Source organism: Sorex fumeus, unplaced genomic scaffold (genome assembly GCF_029834395.1).
Source record: "Sorex fumeus unplaced genomic scaffold, SorFum_2.1 ptg000054l, whole genome shotgun sequence".
NCBI classification, from domain to species: Eukaryota; Metazoa; Chordata; class Mammalia; order Eulipotyphla; family Soricidae; genus Sorex; species Sorex fumeus.
The window spans coordinates 19,505,238-19,525,708 of NW_026606111.1; positions in this window are offsets into that span (position 1 = coordinate 19,505,238).

The following is a 20,471-nucleotide window of genomic DNA, read 5'->3' on the forward strand; positions in this document are numbered from 1 at the left end:
TCTACTGTGCGGACGGGATACTCTCAGTAGCATGCCAGGCTCTCCGAGAGGGAATAAACTGTCATGTTTATAAAAATCATAGCAAAACTGTAATAGAAAGTGTGAATATATCATAGCTAGGAATTAACATTAAGGACTATCTTCGAATTTGTCCTTTCTAATGACCCTTTCTAATCCCCTTCTAAACAATACTCAGTATAGAAGTTAAAAAAGTCACACACTTTTTTTCTTTCTCAGTCTTATATAGAGTAACTAATTTATGTGGAAAATTTACCTATTTATGGAAATTCAATGGAGGGGCACAGATGGCCAAAGAAGGGCCACTTACCTTGCTTTCTCATAAAAAAAAAAAAAGGAACTCTTGGAGTTTTTCTTCTTGTTTGAAAAAATGGGTGTGATACTTGGAGATGTGTTTAGCATCCAGCAACTTGAAATGACAAACATATAACTGAGTTGTATGCTAAGGTTTGAGAGGAAAGATAGAAATAATCCCTAATACACTATTGAGAAAATGTTTCAGACTATGATCTTTATCCTTCCAGGATTTTATTAATTTTGAACCAATTAAATTTGTATAGTAAAAAGTTACTATTCATTTATGCAAAAAAAGCTTTCCAATGTAAAATAAAAGGTGAATTAATATTAATGAATGTTTTGCTAGTACTAGTCATAATTCTGGGCATTTTATATATAACTTCACTACTTTTCAAAGTAATATATTTGGAAGAAATTTAGTATTATACTTCTTCCAGAGCTTTCTGCCATAGAGATAGCAGGTGCAGGGTTTCAAGACAAATTTATCTTGCTCCAAGTATCCATGTTTGTTCTATAGAAACCATATTCTCTTTATTTGTTTAATTGTATGTTTTAAGAACTCTTGAGGCTGGAGCGATACTACAGTAGGTAGGTCATTTGCCTTGCACACGGCCAACCTGGGTTCAATTCCCAGCATCCCGTTTGGTCCCCTGAGCACCTCCAGGAGTAGTTACTGAGTGCAAAGCCAGGAGTAACCCCTGTGCATCATTGGGTATGACCCCCGGAAAAAAAAACTCCTTAATGATGCATTCTAACAAATTTGATATTCTGTGTTTTTGGGTATGCCATATGTATTAGAAAGTCTTACTGAAAATTGGATTTTATCTCTCCAAAAACATAAATAAATATACATCATAAATATTCATCATATATATATGATGAAGCCCCTGATTCCAAATGTAATGTTACTTAAATATGTGACTTTGGGGTGCTAATTAGGTTTAGATGTGGTCATAAGGGCAGCATCTTCATGGCAGAATTAGTATCCTTGTAAGAAGAGACACCAGAGAAGAGAATTATCATTCTCTTTTCCTCTCCTACTGTGTGAGGAGACAATGGAAGGTGATTTTTCCTGATATCCAAGTTGAGACTTTTCACCAATACTCAATCATGACGGTCTCTCAGAATTCCAGAGTATAAAACTATGAGGGAAATGGTCTCTTTCTCTTTTTTTGTTTCATTTTCTGAGGTAAAATATTTTTATTTAGGGGCTGGAGTGATAGCACAGTGGGTAGGGCATTTGCCTTGCATGTGGCCGACACGGTTGACCAGAGTTTGATTCCTTCGCCCCTCTCAGAGAGCTTGGCAAGCTACCGAGAGTATCTCGCCCACACCACAAAATCTGGCAAGATACCCATGACGAATTAGATATGCCAAACACAGTAACAAGTCTCACAATATTACTGGGTCCGCTCAAGTAAATCAATAAACAACAGGAGGACAATGACAGTGACAGTGACAGGGAAATATAAGTCAGGAGTGAGAGAGAATTATGCATTCAACGGAGAAAGCAGAATTCTCCAGAGGGGAGAGAGATGTGAGTACTCCACAAAGTAAAAGTAGAGAGTTATAAATCTCAGCTAGAGAGGCAGGCAATATCCCTAAATGGGGGATCTTCAATTTTTTTAAGTCATGAATATATAGTAATTTTTTTGTAGCCTAAGGAGACTGAGAAGTGATATATGTCAGACCTCTGTTCTCCTGAACCATGGTACCTAAAGCTCAGTGTAAAATTTGGATATGGTGGGTATAGACTATAGTTTTCCATCAGATATCTAGGTCATTTTATTTTGCCTCATAGCCATATGCATTTAAATTTTTCACTCAGTGTACAGGAAATTGCTGAAAGCAAGAAAAATATTTAGATTTCTATATTTCCTGAAAATATTTTTTCTTGGGGACTGCTCTTTCAAGTAAGTCCCCTTGAAAGATCTCTACCTACCATAGACATTTCAAAAGGGCATAACTCATTTCTCTGAATTCCTGATCTTTGACCCTGAGACCACTCTATTATTCATGTTTCTTTAAAGGAAGATCTTTATGTCAAGAAACTATAACCCCAGATCTTCAGCTTATCATAACTGCTACCACTTATGACATAAATTCTTAAAAGACACTCAAGGAAATATAATATTAATCTCCAGTATCTAGCTTATCTTTTATTTTAACTAATTTGCTTCTCTTTTACTTTCAAAGTAAATTCTTTAATGTTTTTCCCTTTATTTGGTTCAAATGAAGTTGTATTAAACCACAAGGGAGTTCCACAAACAGTTTTGCTTCATTACTTAAAGACTCTCATTAAAAATAGGAAAAGTACTTGCCTTTTTCTTAGCTATGAATATATTGTGGTTTCTAGAAAGACACATGTCTATGGTGTTCCACTGTGTCTAAAACATCCTTTATTTAAGGAACACTTTACAACATCATATCAATATTCTCAACTTCATCTCAGATGAAGTGAAAATGGAGAGCTCTGAAGAGAAAAATGGAAACACAAGCTCCAAACAGACTCATTCCATAGAAGTATGTACAAAATTCTGCTTACTAAAAAGTTGTGATTTCCTGCCATGCAGTCTCATTTTTCTTTGAACTACATTTTGTCCCATCTTTTTAAGAGCAATGTGGAAAATGAGGAGTAATATTGATTGAGAGAATATTGGTGCATATGACCACATTTGTTTTGGCAGTACAACTGCACACTTTTTCAAAATATATATTGCCACATTTCACCCAAATGCGCACCCATTTGGAGCACCACAAAAGAACCATTATCTCTCCACTAACTGATTGTGAGATTTGTCAACACAGAGCTTTCCTGGTACCAGGTTAGAGAACAGAGAAACCACCTTGCCTCCTCAATCCATTTCCAGGTTTCTTTCACAACATTTGAGGATCTGTTGATTTTCTTGCTACCAGTTTTGCTTCCGCACATGAATAATTGGGGGCAAAGGCTGACCCTACCGTTGTATAGAAGTAATTGACGACAATAAATTTGCCCTTTGTGTAGCCCAGGTAAAGAAAGTCCTTTATTTCACACTACATCATAAATTATCCACCTACAGCCAGGTTCTGAAATTGTCTTTCCTAACTGCAGTTAAAGTTCATGGAGTTTGATGTGTGGATTTAGCACGGGATTAATTCCAGAGCCATGACCTTAGACCTTCTTATACACAGGTATTTCGTGTATGGCATTTCCTATTAAGATTGAATCTGATTAGAACGGAGGTGTTTCTCCAGAGGTATTGGTTGCAGAAGCAACTTTCAAATACATATCTCAATTATCACTGTGCCCCTTCCTTACAAAACCCTAATGATATGGTACGATGTTTGTTGCCTGTTAGTAATTATTTATTTTATGCCACTTTTTATTTAATTAATCATATGTAAAATATAAGTTAAAGGAATATTGTGAAAATGTGCTCCAAAAATAAACAAGTCCACATTTGAGTTGTGAAATTTAAAAAAAATACATGGATTATAACAATTTATTTCAATTTCTATCAAATTGACAAATTACTCAACCAGTTCACTAGCAGCTAGCTAAGTTTCAGTTGTCTTGCTTGGTAAACTATACATTTTTATTTCTTATATTGTTATGCTAATAATATAAAATGCATGGAACAGGAAGATAATTTTTTTTCTTATTGCACTACATTTCTTATTTTTTTGAGTCACTATGAATTACAAAGTTAAAAAATTATTCAAGATTGAGTTTCAAGTGTACAATGTTCCAATACCAGTTGCTTTATCAATGTCCATTTCCCTCCATCAATGTCCCCAGCTTTTCTCCTGCCCCTCCCCCCAGCCTTCCTCTATGGCAAGCACTTCCCACCCCACCCTCAACCTATCCCAACCTCCATTTTAGGCACCGTAGTTTACAATACCTTTACTGATAGGGTATCATGCATATTATTATATCTACTTTAAGGACTTAGTCCTGGCCAGAGTGATGACCTTCCTCTTTATTTGTCCTAGTGATCCCTTCTCTCCCTATCCTGTCACTGGTAGGAATTCTGCTAAAGACCAGTTCTCCTATTCTTCACTTCACCTTTGGGTACTAGTTATTACCCCACTATTTCTTTCTATTCCACAAATAAGTGAGATCATTCTATATCTGTCCCTCTCACTCTGACTGATTTCACTCAGCATGATACCCTCCAGATCCATCCATGCATCAACAAATTGCAAGACTGACTATTCTTACAACCAAGTAGTATTCTACTGTGCACATGTACCATGACCCCTTTATCCAGTCATACGTTATTGGGCAGTTTGGGTTGTTTCCAGATTTGGGGTATTGCGACTAGTACTGCAATTACCACAGGAGTATAGAGTTCTTCTCTGCATTGCATTTTGGGGCCCACGGGTCATATTTTCAGGAATAGAATTGCTGGATCCTATGGAAGCTAAATTATTTGTTTGTTCAGGAAAGTACATAAAGGCTGGGCTAGTCAACATTCCCACCAGCAGTGAATGGAGAGTCCCCTTTTCCCTTGTGCATGCACCAACACTGCGGTGTGAGGCGATATCTCATTGTTGTTTTGATTTGCAATCCCCCCTAATAAAAATTATATTTTTCATATGGTTTTTAGCCATTTGTCTGTATTCTTTTAGGAAGTTTCTGTTTATCGCTTCTCCCCATTTCTTGATGGGGTTGTCTGTTGTTTTCTTATACAGTTCTACCTGTGCTTTATATACCTTGGGTGTTAGCCATTTATTGAATGAGTGGTGGGCAAATAATTTATACCAGTCTGTGGACTATATTTGTATTTTTATCATTATCTCCTTTGAAATGCAGAAGCATATTTAATATAGTCCCTTACATTTATATTTCCTTCCAGTTGCTTGGTCAGTAGCATTTCCTTCTTAAAGATGACTATAGTTTTAATCTCATGGAGGATTGTACCTAAATTTTCCTCTATAACTTACGGTTTAGGTGTGATATTGAGGTCTTTAACTATTTTTATTTGACTTTTATACATGGTGTTAGAAAGAAGTCTGAGTTTACTTTTTGCTTGTTTTTGCATGTGACCAGTTTTCTAGTACCACTTGTTGTGGAGATTTTCCTTGCTACACTGTTAACTTTTTGCTCCTTTAGCACAGCAGTAGGGCATTTGCCTTGCACACAGCCAACATGGCCGACCCGAGTTTGATTCCTCCGCCCCTCTTGGAGAGCCCAGCAAGCTACAGCAAGCTACCGAGAGTATCTCGCCCACACAGCAGAGCCTGGCAAGCTACCCGTGATGTATTCGATATGCCAAACACAGTAACAACAAAGTCTCCAGTGGAGACGTTACTGGGTCCGCTCGAGCAAATTGATGAACAATGGGAGGACAGTGACAGTGACAGTGACTAAAGATTAACTGACCATATACCTAAGGATCTGTTCCTGTATTTTCAATTGTATTTCACTGAACTTGGAAACAGATTCCTATCATATGGCTAATAAGTTATCATATACAATTTTGAAAAAATCCTATCATGTGGCTTTTTTTCAGGATTATAAATTATGATTCATATGAAATTAGACTAATTTTGACCACTTTGCTAAATTTTCCAAAGTTTTCATTTACTCTGCAGTTCTTGTTTCTAAATCTTATTCCTTGCTCTGATGTATATAGTAAACTAGTCATTTCTTTACCAACTCTATTTTGTAAACATAGTGAAAATAAAAAAGCCACCCAGAAAATGCTTCCTTTTGGTCAAAATGTTCTAACACTTGTGGGAATATAAAAGTACATAAAACAGAATATAAATCCAGTAGTTCATTGGGATTTCCTATTTACATATAGGTAAGAAAGCCTCACATATCATAGAGATTATAAATTCAGTTAGCTATAGAATGCAGTAGTCAGTATATAAAGAGCATAAATTGAGTAATGGACAAAGAAAGCATAATTGCCAATAAGGTAAAGGAAATATATATGTGGCAAGGTTTTTAGAACCTATACAAAAAGATCTGTGGGACCCTATTGTGTCATCAAGATCAAACAAATGGAAAAGAAGAGTGGAAGTAAGATTTATTCTAGATTTCAAGTCCTCTGTAGCATGAAAGAATGAAGAGGGGAAATGCAAGTAAAATGAAAAAAAAAACTGTGAAGTAATTAGAGATATATCTTAGTAGAAAAAATTTAGAAAAGTAAAGGATTGAAGAAGAATCATGTTGGTATTCAGATGGTGAGACATTCAACTTATAAGTAAAACATCTCTGGATTCTGTTTCTGGGTTGTTATTTGCCAAAAGTCCGTCAAATAACTAAGCCTTTGAAACCCTCAGTTTGTTTACTTGTTAAATAAAGGTAAAAATGTTACTCAATTTCCAAAATTAATACATAGTGCTTGACATAGCACTTGGACCAGTCAACGTAGTAATATGTAAGTTAAAATTTATAAAATAACTGGTCTAATTCAGTCCTGAGACAAATAATAATTTTATTTATAAGTTTCCAGTTTAGTAGCTCATATATACAATGCTCCTTCACTATTCCCTACCATCCAAATGACAGTAGAACTTTCTTACTGTCATAAGATCCTTTCTTCTCCAAACTTTGCAGGTCAGTTCTTCTGCTGAAATATCTGTTGAAGTATTCAGGATTTGTTTCCATTCAGGGATTGCTATTCATTTGCTTTGTTTATAACACATAAGGAAGCAAAATTAGGTGTTCGTCTGTTTTCTTCTGACTCACCTCGTTTAAACTAAGCCTTTCAATTTCCATACAAGTTATAGAAAATTACAAGATTGAATTTTTCCTCATAGATAAGTAGTATTTCCTGTCAGTCTAGCACTATACTTATTCACTCATTTGTTGTTGGCACTTGGGTTGTTTCCAGATCTTAATTATTATGAATAACATAGTGGTGAACACAGGTATATTGGTGTCAATGCAGATTCAAATTTTAGTGTTCATGGAATTGATACCCACTGGAGAATGGGGGTGAGATAGAAATTATTGCACTCTGTGTAAGTTCTTGAGCACTATTTCTGGCTCTGTGCTTTGGGGATCACTCCCAGAAGTACTTAGGAGGCCACGTCAAGCCCAAACCTCCTTGATACAAAAGCATGTGCTCACCTCAGTGAGCTAATGATTTAGTTCCAGATAATGCATTGTTATTAAAAATTTATTATCACATTTTATGTTATTTTATTTTTGGTCCACCAAGCAGAGTTTAGGAGGCTCAGAGGCTCCTCCATGAAACTGAAATTTTTGGTTAAGTGGTCTAGTAGTTTAATTCTAAGGTCTAAGGATGTGGTACTATTTGGGCCCTGAGGTTCCAGGAGAAGACATGATACTCTGGCATTATTCAGGGGGCTTCTGGGCTGCACTCTAGGATGCTTGGGGGACAATTTGGGGCCATAAACTAAATGGTAGTTGTCTGCATGCAAGGCTTGTATGTAAACAATATGTAAGCAATGTAGAAAATAAAGGAAGTCAGGAAAAAAAGCCCATTTACAATAGCATCAAAAAAAACTAGAGTACATAGGCTCTTTATTTAGCAAAGGAGGTCAAAGACCTATATAATGAAAGCTATAAATCAACAGTGCAAGACAAAGAATGGAAATATTTTACTTGTTCATGGATTAGAAGGATCAATATCATCAAAATGACTGTCTTACCCAGAGTAAGAATGAGCAAAAGAATTCAAGCAGCACATGGAGTTAGATTGACGCAAAATTTGAGATTATAAAAGAAAACATGTTATCTTGATTCTTGCAGACCACAAATGCCCAGTCAGTCTATGCACTTTGCAGAGACAGTAAGCCTATCCACTTCCCTGTCAGCCCATCTCTATACTTGAGTTCCATACCACCATGCTTCAGAATTGAGTAGCAGTGAGAACGAGCCCTGGCCACCAAAGGGAAACTTACTAGTGAGACCATCTGGACCAGGATTTTTATCTTGGGGAGAATTTTCACATGTATCTCAATTTCTATGGTGATAATAGGTCTATTCATATTTCCACTTCCTGCTGACTCAATCTTGAGCTTTTGGAAGACTTAAAACTTATCCATTTCTTATTTCTTCCACTTCTCTAATTTAGAGATTAAAAAGTTGCTCATGGAAACCTTGGATGACTCTTTGATTTATTGTATTTCTAAACTATCATAATTTCTTCCCTCATGTTTCTATATTTTTTATTCTATTTATCAGGTGTGTATGTGTGTGTGTGTATGTGTGTGTATGTGTCTGTGCATGCCTTTGTGTCTTTCTTCCTCTATCTATGCCTTTCTCTTTTCTGTGAACCTAGCCAAAGGTTTGTCAATCTAATTCTTTAAAAATAACATGACTTACTGTTATTAATCTTTTGCGTTGTGTTTTTATTTCCAAATCATTGTTCACTTTTCTAATTTCATTATTTTTCTCCTTATTCTGACTTTGGGGTCCCTTTGCTCTTCTTTTCTTCTTTACTTTTTTTTTTTGAGACATGAGGTCAGGTAGTTTATTTGTACTTAGTTTTCATTTCCTAAGGTTAATGCCTCCATTGCTATTGACTTTCTCTTAACACAGATTTTTCTGTTTCCTACAAAGTCTAGTATCTCATGTATTCATTATCATTGGTATATAGAAGTTTTTATTTTAAATTTTATTTCTCCTTGACCTATAGGTTCTTTAATAATGCATTGTTCAATATCCAGATGTTTGAGTTTTATCTGGCTTTATGTTTTTGTTGATTTTTGTTGTTGTTTATCCATCTTCAAAGTGTTTTAAATTTGATGTATTATGCACAGCAGTAGGGCGTTCGCTTTACAAGCGGCCAACATGGCCCACCCGAGTTCGATTCCTCCGCCCCTCTGGGAGAGCCCGGCAAGCTACCGAGAGTATCTCGCCTGCACGGGAGAGCCTGGCAAGCTCCCCATGATGTATTAGATATGCCAAACACAGTAACAACAAAGTCTCCAATGGAGACGTTACTGGGCCCGCTCGAGCAAATCGACGATCAACGGGAGGGCCTTTACCTTTACCTTTACCTAATGTATTGACAATCATGATGAAATCTAGAAAATATGCAAGAGATTAAAAGAGTCTTCTTTCAAAGCATGCATAGCCTCTTTGCTATGCACTGAATTGCATTCCCCCTAAAATAATTTTTTGGAAACTTCAATCATCAGGACCTCTAAATATGGTATTATTGGGAAGAGTATCTTTAAAGAGTTAATTAAGTTAAAATAAGATTTTAGAATTGACGCAACAATCATATGACTGAAAATAATCATAATAAGATGAGGTTAGGACAAGGCATACAGATATATAGAGGGAAGAGCATATGAACACACAGGGAGAAGAAGTCATCTAAAATCCAAGAAAGACTTTAGAAAAAATTAACACTGCTGACTCCTTGATCTGTATCTATGTCTTCTAGCCACAAGAACTATGATTTTTTTATTCAATATAATAATATAGAACATATATGAGGATAAGTGCTTTTATTAAGAATAAGTCATACATAAAACCCAGGAAAAGCATAGAAGTAACAAGATATTTTCAGAAATTAGGGGAAAGGAGGAGAAGTAAAAATCTGCAGAAATAGTATATTTTGAGCTCTGAATGATGAGTAAGATAGAAAAGTGGGAAAAGTACTTCAGTTAGAATGTGAAAAGCATATGTAAATACATGAGCATATGGTAATCCTGATATATTTAGGTAATCTCAAATTATTTTGTAGGCTTGAACATGTGTGCACATATGTGTGTTTACATGTGTACATATATTAGTGTGGTGGAGGTATGAAAGACAGAGAGGCCAGTAGCAAAGAATCTAAACAGGCACAAAGAATCTCTTACACAGTGAAACTGATTTTGTATTTTTATATAGTTTTATTATTTTTAACTAGATTTCAGGGTATTGTACTCATCTGTGGTTTTTTTATAGAATATACTTGCTCAACTTTGCCCATTCTTCCTCTAAATTTGAAAATCATTGTTTTAGTGGGAAATAATATTAAAGCAACTAGTAAAGAGATTATTATTCTTGGAAATGTATTATACAATTAAGAAATATGATTTTGGAAGACAAAACTTAAAAAAATATCAGAGCCAAGCAGAGCAGTGACAAGATCAAAGTTAAATCTACTAAGTAGCAGTGGATTAGAGAAAAGTAGATACAAAATTCGAGAAGTTAAGTTACTGTGGGAGATCATTGCCCAAATGAAAGCCTAAAAGTTGGGATAGTCTCCTGAGCCAAAACAGTTTAGTTCTTAGAATATAACTGGGTGATGGAAAAGAATAAAATAAAACAGTTCAATGTCTTTTAGATTTGAGGAAAACAGGCAAATAGAAGATTTTCACAGCTTTATACTTTAGCAGTCCCTGCTGATTATCTGTGAAATATCATGGTTCTGCTTGTATTGTACCCATTGAATTTTGATGTGCTTCACTAATTTTCTTTAATGTCTCTGTCAACATAAGCAATAACTCACACATTGGGAAATAGAGCGGGGGAGTAATACTGTATTGAATAGATGCCCAGCCTATGAGCTCATTGGGGGCTGCCCAGACTACCATAAACTTGACAGCAGTGTTTGTTGTCTCCTTATGTGTTCTTTTGTTTTATTTTCTGCAAACCCCTCCCCCTCCAAGCTGGACAGAAGTAGAAGTACCAGTCAATTGGCTTTAAACAACTTACTATAGCAATGTACATGTGAAGTGTGTAAAATATTGGTCTATCATAAAATGAATGATAAAAAGAAGGGGACAACACAATAAGGTTAATCAAACGGAGCTAAGTAAATAATATTATTATAAAGTCGAGGGTAAGTTACTAATTATTGGTTCAGTTAACTTGAATGTATAGTGAGAGATTCCATTACTATGACAGAAATAGTAGAAAAAGGGGGTTTTAGAAAGAAACTTTATTTGAGGGGCTAGAATGGAGGGGGGATTGAATGTGAAATACTAAGGAAAGGTTCTATTGTCATATTCAGACAAAATCCTCTGAAGTCAAATCCCCTTCTTGCAAGGTGGTCCCTCATAATGAAGAACCAAGTATTTAATCTTTATCAGAAAGTGTTATGACCAAGAGAAATCTTGATCAGGTAATGTTAAGATAAGCAAAGTCTTTATCAGGTAGTGTTAAATCAGAAAACACTACACACACACACACACACACACACACACACACACACACACACACTTTTTAATAGTTTTCTAAGCATTTTTTAGCTTAATGGTAAAAAAAAGCATCCCTGTGAATTCACTTTTTTCCCTATTTTGTGCCTGTAACTTGAGATAAACTTGACTTTTAGATCTCTGCTTGTGACTTCCATTAAGATTTTCATATCATAATACTATGGAATATATCAAATGTGTAGGTATAACATTATACTGAAAATATTCCATTAGTTCTTTCAGTTTTTCTGGTTTCTTTTTTCTCTGTGCCTAAAAAAATGAAGCAATTAAAACAGACACCGAGGCCTCAGGAAAATTTTATGACTATTTTTATATCTCTCTATAAAAGAACTTTTGAGCACTATTCCTAAATTATTCCAATTCTATGTATTAGCTTAAGACTAAGATGATATTTAATGAAATATGTATTTGATTTATATGAGTGAGAATAGACTAATGGTGCTGTAAAAATTAACTCCTGAATATCAGTACTTAGCAAAATTTTCTCACACAAAGTTGGCAGTGAAGCACTAGTCATTGTATTTTTTTGAAATCCAAGTCAGTGTTCCTTAGTTCTATACAGATGCTTCATGGTCACTCCTCAGTGATAGGAAGTGCAATCTTTCACATCCTGACTTATAAAGCTTCCCATGGAATTGCCATATGCCACTTATACTTAATATTATTAACAAAATCAAGTCACATAACCTCAATCATCAATCCTATTATGTGTCTAGAAATGAGGAGAATTAGCAATAGTTGGAGACCAGTGACACTGACGAACATAGGCTTTTTTTATTTTTATTTTTTTACTTTTTTATTGAATCACTGTGAGATAGACCTTTACAAAGCTATTCATGGTTGGATTTCAGTCATACAGTATTCCAACACCCATCCCTCCATCAATGTACATTTCCGAGCACAAGTGGTCTCAGGTTCCCCTCACATCACCCATCACCATCCATCCCCGGCCTGCCTGCCTCTATGTCAAGCGCTATTCTTCTCTCTCTCTCTCTCTCTCTCTCTCTCTCTCTCTCTCTCTCTCTCTCTCTCTCTCTCTCTCTCTCTCCTTTTGGGCATTATGGTTTGCAATATTTATCAAAAATATCCCTTACCTTCTTTTAACTCTCAAATCTTGTCCAGCGTGATCATTCCCAGCTATTATAGTCATACTGGTGTCTTCTCTATTTTACCTACTCTTAGCCTCCCACACCCTTGTGGTTAGTTCCAACTATTGACCAGACCTCCTAACCCCTGTTTACCCAGGCTATGGACATTAGTCTTCTATTACATATTATTTTTATATACCACAAATGAATGCAGTCTTTCTATATATGTCCCTCTTTTTTTTATTCATTTCATTCAACATGATACTCTCCATGTCCATTCATTTATAGGCAAATTTCATGACTTCATTTTTTCTAACTGCTGCATAGTATCCCATTGTGTAGATGTGCCATAGTTTCTTTATCCATTCATCTGTTCTTGGGCACTCAGATTCTGGCTATCATGAATCGTACTGCAATGAACATAGGAGTGCAGATGGTGTTTCTGTTGTGTTTTTTTGGGCTCCCAAGGCTTATTCCCAGAAGTAGTATTCTTGGGTCAAATGGGATCTCAATTTCTAGTGTTTTGAGAAATGTCCATATTGTTTTCCAGAAAGGCTGGACCAGTTGCTATTCCCACCAACATTGAAGGAGAATCCCTTTCTCCCCACATCCACACTAGCACTGTTTGCTCTTGTTATTTTGAATGTGTGCCAGTTTCTGTACCACAGGCATCTTATGTGATTAATTCATATGTAACAAGAACATACACTTGTCTCCTATAACATCTATTATAGAATGTTTTTGTCTTTTTTTTCTTTCCTTTATTTTATTTTTTCTTTTTGGGTCACACCTGGCAATACACAGGGGTTACCTCTGGCTTTTGACTTAGGAAATTACTCCTGACAGAGCATGGGGGCCATATGGGATGCTGGGAATTGAACCCAAGTCAGTCGCGTGCAAGGCAAACGCCCTACCCACTGTACTATCACCGCAGCTCCAAAAATACTTTTTCTAACAAATATTTTTTTTACATTCCATTCCAAGTGGGTGCTACAAAATTGGGTGAATTTTCAATTATATTTGCAGTTGATTTCAATATCTAAACGAAGGTTTTGGAGGGAGACTGATATTTATGAATTTCCTTTAGTGTATTACCACTACATGATCATTGTACAAAATGTTGCTCCATTTCATAAGCTATCTAATGAGCTTCCAGAGAAAAATTCTGAAGTGCTTACTGTGGTTGTAAACTCAGAAAGCCTGGGTGCTATTCACCACCAAACTGAACCAGAGTAATTATTTTTCTTTCTTCTTTGTCTTTTAGAAGGGCTGAAAATTAATGCCTATTTCAGGATATAAAGATGACAGTGAGAAGAATAACTCAAGTTATTGAGTCTTATAAGAAAGGAAGATGAGTAAATTTCTCTTATTGGGCTTTTCTCCAGAAAGAGTCATCTGGTGAGTTGGCAAATAGAAAATCAAACAGTCATGTGCCAGATGTGTACGGCTGCTGTTGAGCCATCTGTATCTTGCTCTCGTGCCATATGTCATACTTTTACATTTGGTTGACTGGGGTATCAGAATCAAAATTTGTAGTGCAATTGTTTTTCGCAATGTTCTTGTAAATTAAATATTTTTAAAACAATGAAATGACTTTCAGCTATGCCTGGGAGTTAACACAACATAGTTGATGCAGAAATGAACACTGCCAGGATTGTGTAGATTCATCCTCAAAAATCTGAAAGAACCTTTGAATACAGTTTGCATAAACAACTGAAAAAGTTGTGCTTTGATACTAGTCTTTGGATATCTTGTAAATTTTAGTAAGTCATCTCTAAAGAAGCAATCTTTTACCTTTTATTTTGCTTTTAATTTGCTCCACTTACTTTCCCTCTGGTAAATGGATTACAATGTTACTTTTCCAAATATAAACCTGACTAGTGATTTCTTCTTTACCAAAAGTTGGCTGTAGTTGCAGTTTTATATTTCTAAGTAGCTGATCCATTAGTTAAGTACAACAAAGATGGTTTTGCAATTTGAATTACATGAAAATTAATAATAACTGATAAGACATAAGAGGAAAACTGGATTTGGTGTGTTTATATTTTAATAAACTTTAGAAAAAAATTTTTTAATTTTTTTTATTAGTGAAACACCATGAGGTACAGTTGTAGATTTACAATTTTTTGTGCTTGAGTTTGATTATACAATGAACAGATACCCATCCCTCCACCAGTGCCCATTTTCCACCACCATGGATAATATCCCCCCCACCCCCATCCCCCCATCCCACCCTGCCTCTGTGGCAGGGCAATCCCCTGTGTTCTCCTCTCCTTTTGGGTGTTGTGGTCTGCAAAAGAGGCATTGAGTGGCAAACATGTTCAGTCCATAGTCCACTTTCAACATGCATCTCATCTCCCCTCCTGGGAGGATCCTCCAAACACCCTCTATTTGGTGTTCCCTTCTCTATCTGAGCTGTCCTTTCCTCTAGAATGCCCGACTGGCCACTAAGCTAGGGAGTAATGCTCCTGGTGCTGATCTCAGCTATTCTTGGGTATTAATCTCATATTTTGTTACTTTATGTTTCCCAGATGAATGCAATGTTTCTATGTCTATCCCTCTCTTTCTGACTCATTTCGCTTAGCATGATACTTTCCATGTTGTACCACTTGTATGTAAATTTCATGACTTCATCTTTTCTAACAGCTACATAGTACTCCATTGTGTAGATGTACCAAAGTTTCTTTAACCAGTCATCTGTTCTTGGGCATTCAGGTTTCTTCCAGTTTCTGGCTATTGTAGAGTGCTGCAATGAACAAACAAGTGCAGATGTCACTTCGACTATACATTTTTGCCTCTCTGGGATATATTCCCAGGAGTGGTATTGCTGGGTCAAATGGGAGCTCAATTTCTAATTTTTTGAGAATCGTCCATACTGTTTTCCAGAAGGGCTGAAACAGTCAACATTCCCACCAACAGTGAAGGAGTGTCCCTTTCTCGCCACATCCACGCCAGCATCAGTTGCTTTTGTTCTCTTGAATGTGGGCCAGTCTCTGAGGTGTGAGATGGTATCTCATTGTGGTTTTGATCTGCATCTCCCTGATGATTAAAGATGTAGAGCATTTTCTCATGTGCTTTTTTGCCATTCAGATTTCTTCTTTGAGAAAGTTTCTGTTCATTTCATTGCCCCATTTTTGGATGGGGTTGGATGTTTTCTTCTTGTGGAGTTTAACCAGTATTTTGTATATCCTTGATATCAACCCCTTGTCAGATGTGTATTCGGCGAATATCCTTTCCCCTTCTGTAGACTGTCTTTGTATTTTGGTCACTGTTTCTTTGGAGGTACAGAAGCTTCTTAGTTTAAGATAGTCCCATTTATCTATCTCTGTTTTCACTTGCTCAGCCAGTGGCATGGCATCTTTGAAGATACCATTAGCTTCAATGTCATGGAGGGTTTTGCCAACTTTGTCTTCAATGTACCTTATGGTTTGTGGTCTGATCTTGAGGTCTGTAATCTATTTTGATCTTACTTTTGTACATGGTGTTAGGCAGAGTTCTGAGCCCATTTTTTTGCATGTAGCCGTCCAGTAATGCCAGTACAAATTGTTAAAGAGGCTTTCCTTACTCCACTTCACATTACTTGCACCTTTATCAAAGATTAGATGATCATATGATTGAGGGGAGATGTCAGTGTATTCAACCCTGTTCCATTGGTCTGCAGTTCTGCCTTTGTTCCAGTACCATGCTGTTTTAATTATTACTGCTTTGTAGTACAGTTTGAAGTTCGGGAGGTTGATTCCTCCCATTTTCTTTTTCCCAAGAATTGCTTTAGCTATTCGTGGGGGCTTATTGTTCCATATAAATTTCAGGAGTGTTTGCTCCATTTCTTTGAAGAATGTCATGGGTATCCTTATAGGGATTGCATTGAATTTATACAATGCTTTCGGTAGTATTGCCATTTTGACAATGTTAAGTCTCCCGACCCATGAGCAGGGGATATCTTTCCATTTCCTCATGTCCTCTTTTATTTCCTGAAGTAGCGTTTTGTAGTTTTCTTTGTACAGGTCCTTTACTTCCTTAGTTAAGCTGATTCCTAAGTACTTGATTTTCTGGGGCACAATTGTGAGCGGGATTTTTTTTTCCATGTTGCTTTCTTCTCTCTCACTGTTTGCATATAGGAAAGCCATGGACATTTGGGTATTGATTTTATAGCCTGCAACTTTACTATATGAGTCTATTGTTTCTAGGAGTATTTTAGTGGAGGTTATTGGGTTCTCTAAGTATAGTATCATATCATCTGCGAATAGTGAGAGCTTGATTTCTTCCTTTCCTACCTGAATGCCCTTAATATCTTTTTCTTGCCTAATCGCTATTGCAAGTACTTCCAGTACTATAGTGAACAGCAGTGGAGAGAGTGGGCATCCTTGTCTCGTCTCTGATCTTAGAGGGAAGGCTCTCAGTTTTTCCCCATTGAGGATGATGCTTGCTGTAGGCTTGTGGTAGATGGCTTTAATTATGTTGAGGAAGGTCCCCTCTATACCCATTTTGGCTAGGGTTTTCATCATAAAGGGGTGCTGGATCTTGTCAAATGCTTTCTCTGCATCTATTGATATAATCATATGCTTTTTATCTTTTCTTTTGTTGATATGATGGATTATGTTGATTGATTTCCGAATGTTGAACCATCCTTGCATTCCTGGGATGAATCCTACTTGGTCGTGGTGTATGATCTTTTTGATGAGTAGTTGGATTCTATTTGCTAGTAGTTTGTTGAGGTCTTTGCATCTGTGTTCATCAGGGATATTGGTCTGTAATTCTCTTTCTTTGTGGTATCTCTGTCTGCTTTTGGTATCAGTGTGATATTTGCTTCGTAGAAACTGTTCGGAAGTGTTTTTGATATTTCAATTTCGTGGAAAAGCTTAAAGAGCATTGGGAGTAAGTCCTCTTTAAAGATTTGGAAGAATTCACTAGTGAATCCATCCAGGCCAGGACTTTTGTGCTTGGGGAGACTTTTTATTACCATTTCAATTTCCTTGATGGTGGTAGTTCTGTTCAGGTATTCCAGGTCTTCTTGGTTCAGCCTTGGGAGTCTGTAGGAGTCTAGGAATTTATCCATTTCCTCGAGGTTTTGATGTTGCGTGGCATAAAGCTTCTCAAAGTACTCCCTGAGGATCCTCTGAATTTCTGTGGTTTCTGTTGTAATGACCCCCTTTTCATTTCTGATTCGGTTTATTAGGGTTTTCTCTCTCCCTTTCTTTGTGAGTTTTGCTAGAGGCTTATCGATCTTGTTAATTTTCTCAAAGAACCAGCTTTTGGTTTCATTGATCTTTCGGATTGTTTTTTGGGTTTCCATCTCGATAATCTCTGCTCTGAGTTTTATTATTTCCTTTCTCCTGTTCGGGTTGTGCTCCTTTTTCTCCAAGCTCTTAAGCTGTGAGGTTAGGTTACTTATGTGTGCTCGCTCCTCCTTCCTGAGGAATGCTTGTAGAGCTATAAACTTTCCTCTTAACACAGCTTTTGCTGTGTCCCATAAGTTTTGGTAACTCGTGTTCTCATTTTCATTCGTTTCTAGGAATCTTTTGATTTCCTGTCTAAGCCACTCGTTGTTCAATAGAGCACTGTTTAATTTCCAGGTGTTTGATTTAGTTTTCTGTTTTTGTATGTGATTTACTTCTAATTTCAGCATATTATGGTCTGAGAAGATTGTCAATACAATCTCTATCTTCTTAATTTTTTGCAGGCATGTTTTGTGGCTCAGCATGTGGTCTATCTTGGAGAATGTTCCATGTACGGTTGAGAAGAATGTGTATTCAGCTTTTTGTGGATGAAGTTCCTGTATATATCTACTAAGTCCCTTTCTTCCATTGTTTCCCTCAGATGAAGTATGTCCTTGCTAAGCTTGAGTCTGGTTGATCTTTCAAGAGGTGATATATAGTTATTAATAATAACTGATAAGACATAAGAAGAGGAAAACTGGATTTGGTGTGTTTATATTTTAATAAACTTTAGAAAAATATTTTTGTTTTTGTTCAAAAATTCTCTGAGGGCATTGGACATCAGTGGCTATATTTTATATATATATGTATTTTATATATATATGTTTTCGTTTTGTTAATTTGAAATCTAGTTGAAGCAAAACTTTAATCAACACTTTCCTGAGTTAAAGTCTAGAGTACCAATTAAGCTAACAAATGATTATACTTCTTAATTGAAGTGGTCATGACTCTGTGATTTTCTGCAGCTGGTATTCTTATTTTGAATATAACCATGTACAAAATGCATCAACCAAAAGCTTGCCTAAAATAAAAATGGGTGACCTGTTCTTTGAAAAGGTTGGGGTAATATATTATTATTTTATTGAAGTTTGTATGAAATATGTAAACATAAGAGGCTCTAAAAATATTTGAGCCATTGACATGAGGGAGGGAATTTAAGAAAGCATAGCATGGAGATATATTAAAATAGAAATTGTTAACGTCATTTTTTATCTTTCTTTTTTCCACTAAGTTTTTTTTTATTATATGTTTTTTGGCAATTTCATTCTTATTAAATGTTACAATTGATACTGGTTAGAATGTCTGTATCTGTCCAAATTGTCGCTGTCTCTGTCACTGTCCTTCCATTGTTCATCGATTTGCTGGAGAGGTCCCAGTGATGTCTCCATTGTGACACTTGTTCCTGTGTTTGGCATATTGAATACATCACGGGGAGCTTGCCAGGCTTTGCCGTGTGGGCGAGATACTCTCGATAGCTTGCCAGGCTCTCCGAGAGGGGTGGAGGAATCGAATCTGGGTTGGCCTGGTTGGCCGCATGCAAGGCAAATGCCCTACAGGCTGTGCTATCGCTCCAGCCCGTCCAAATTGTTACTCATGTTAAATCACATTTTCAAGTTTAAAATAGTCATAAAGAACCCCTCTTAGATGGTTTGACTTTTAGGTTTATAAAAGTTATCTTTTGTGACATGCAGATAGATGGATTATGTAAATAAAATTTAGGACTTATTGCTCATGTTCCTAATGTAGAATGATAATGTCTTCCATCTGAGTGCCTAAAGTTCAGATCATCCCTTGAAAAATTAATTGAGTGGGATAGTTTATACAGAAGGAACAATTCAGTTTTTAGAGAATGTGATTATTATTTGCTGTATTTGATTTTCTATCCCATGGCTGTCTTTACTAACACAGATACTTGAGAATGGATTATCCTAAAGGTCAGCATCATTCAAAGAGAATCAAGGGAAATATAAGAAAACATTACTGTGGGTTGAATATATTCTAGAAGTGTGCTCGATGCACGTCATATATTTTCTCTATCATCCCCTCAGAATACATACTTGAGTTAGTAGATTAAATGACATAAAATTTCTCTTTTTATTGGTGAAAACTCAAATATCAACGGATTTTTGGTCATTCATCTTAAATGCTATTGTTTCAGTTTTATGGATCAAAACAGTCCAGAAAAGACTGGTAACTTGCACACATTTACAATTAACTTAGTGGCCAGCCTGGAATTTAAACCCAGTTCACACTTTTAAATACTATTAAAAAAACAAACTACTTCTTACACTAGGTAAAAGCAGTTTATTTTAGCAATGTGTATTTGCATATAAGCAATACTCTAAAACCACTTCAAATAATAGTTTAATGGGATAAATGTACTCACCAGGCAATTTTTCTTGCTAGAGAGCTCCAAATTTTTCTATTCTAGCATGCTATAAATTAACTTTTGACAAAGAATTTTGGACATACAGCTCTTTTATCTCAGATTCTGTGAGCAAATTAATAAGGTGGGGTTAATGTCACATATATAAGGTTGAAAAGTAAGTATACCAATTCCTTCCATTTATTTTGTTTTTGTCATAGTCTTAAGTTATCCTTATTATCATTTACTATAACTTTGAAGGTGAGGGAAGGACATAACACAGTTTTTGGAAATAACATTTTTATGATTATTTTACTTTCTCTTATAAATTTGGGGTCATGCAATTTCAAGTCTGTATTTTTA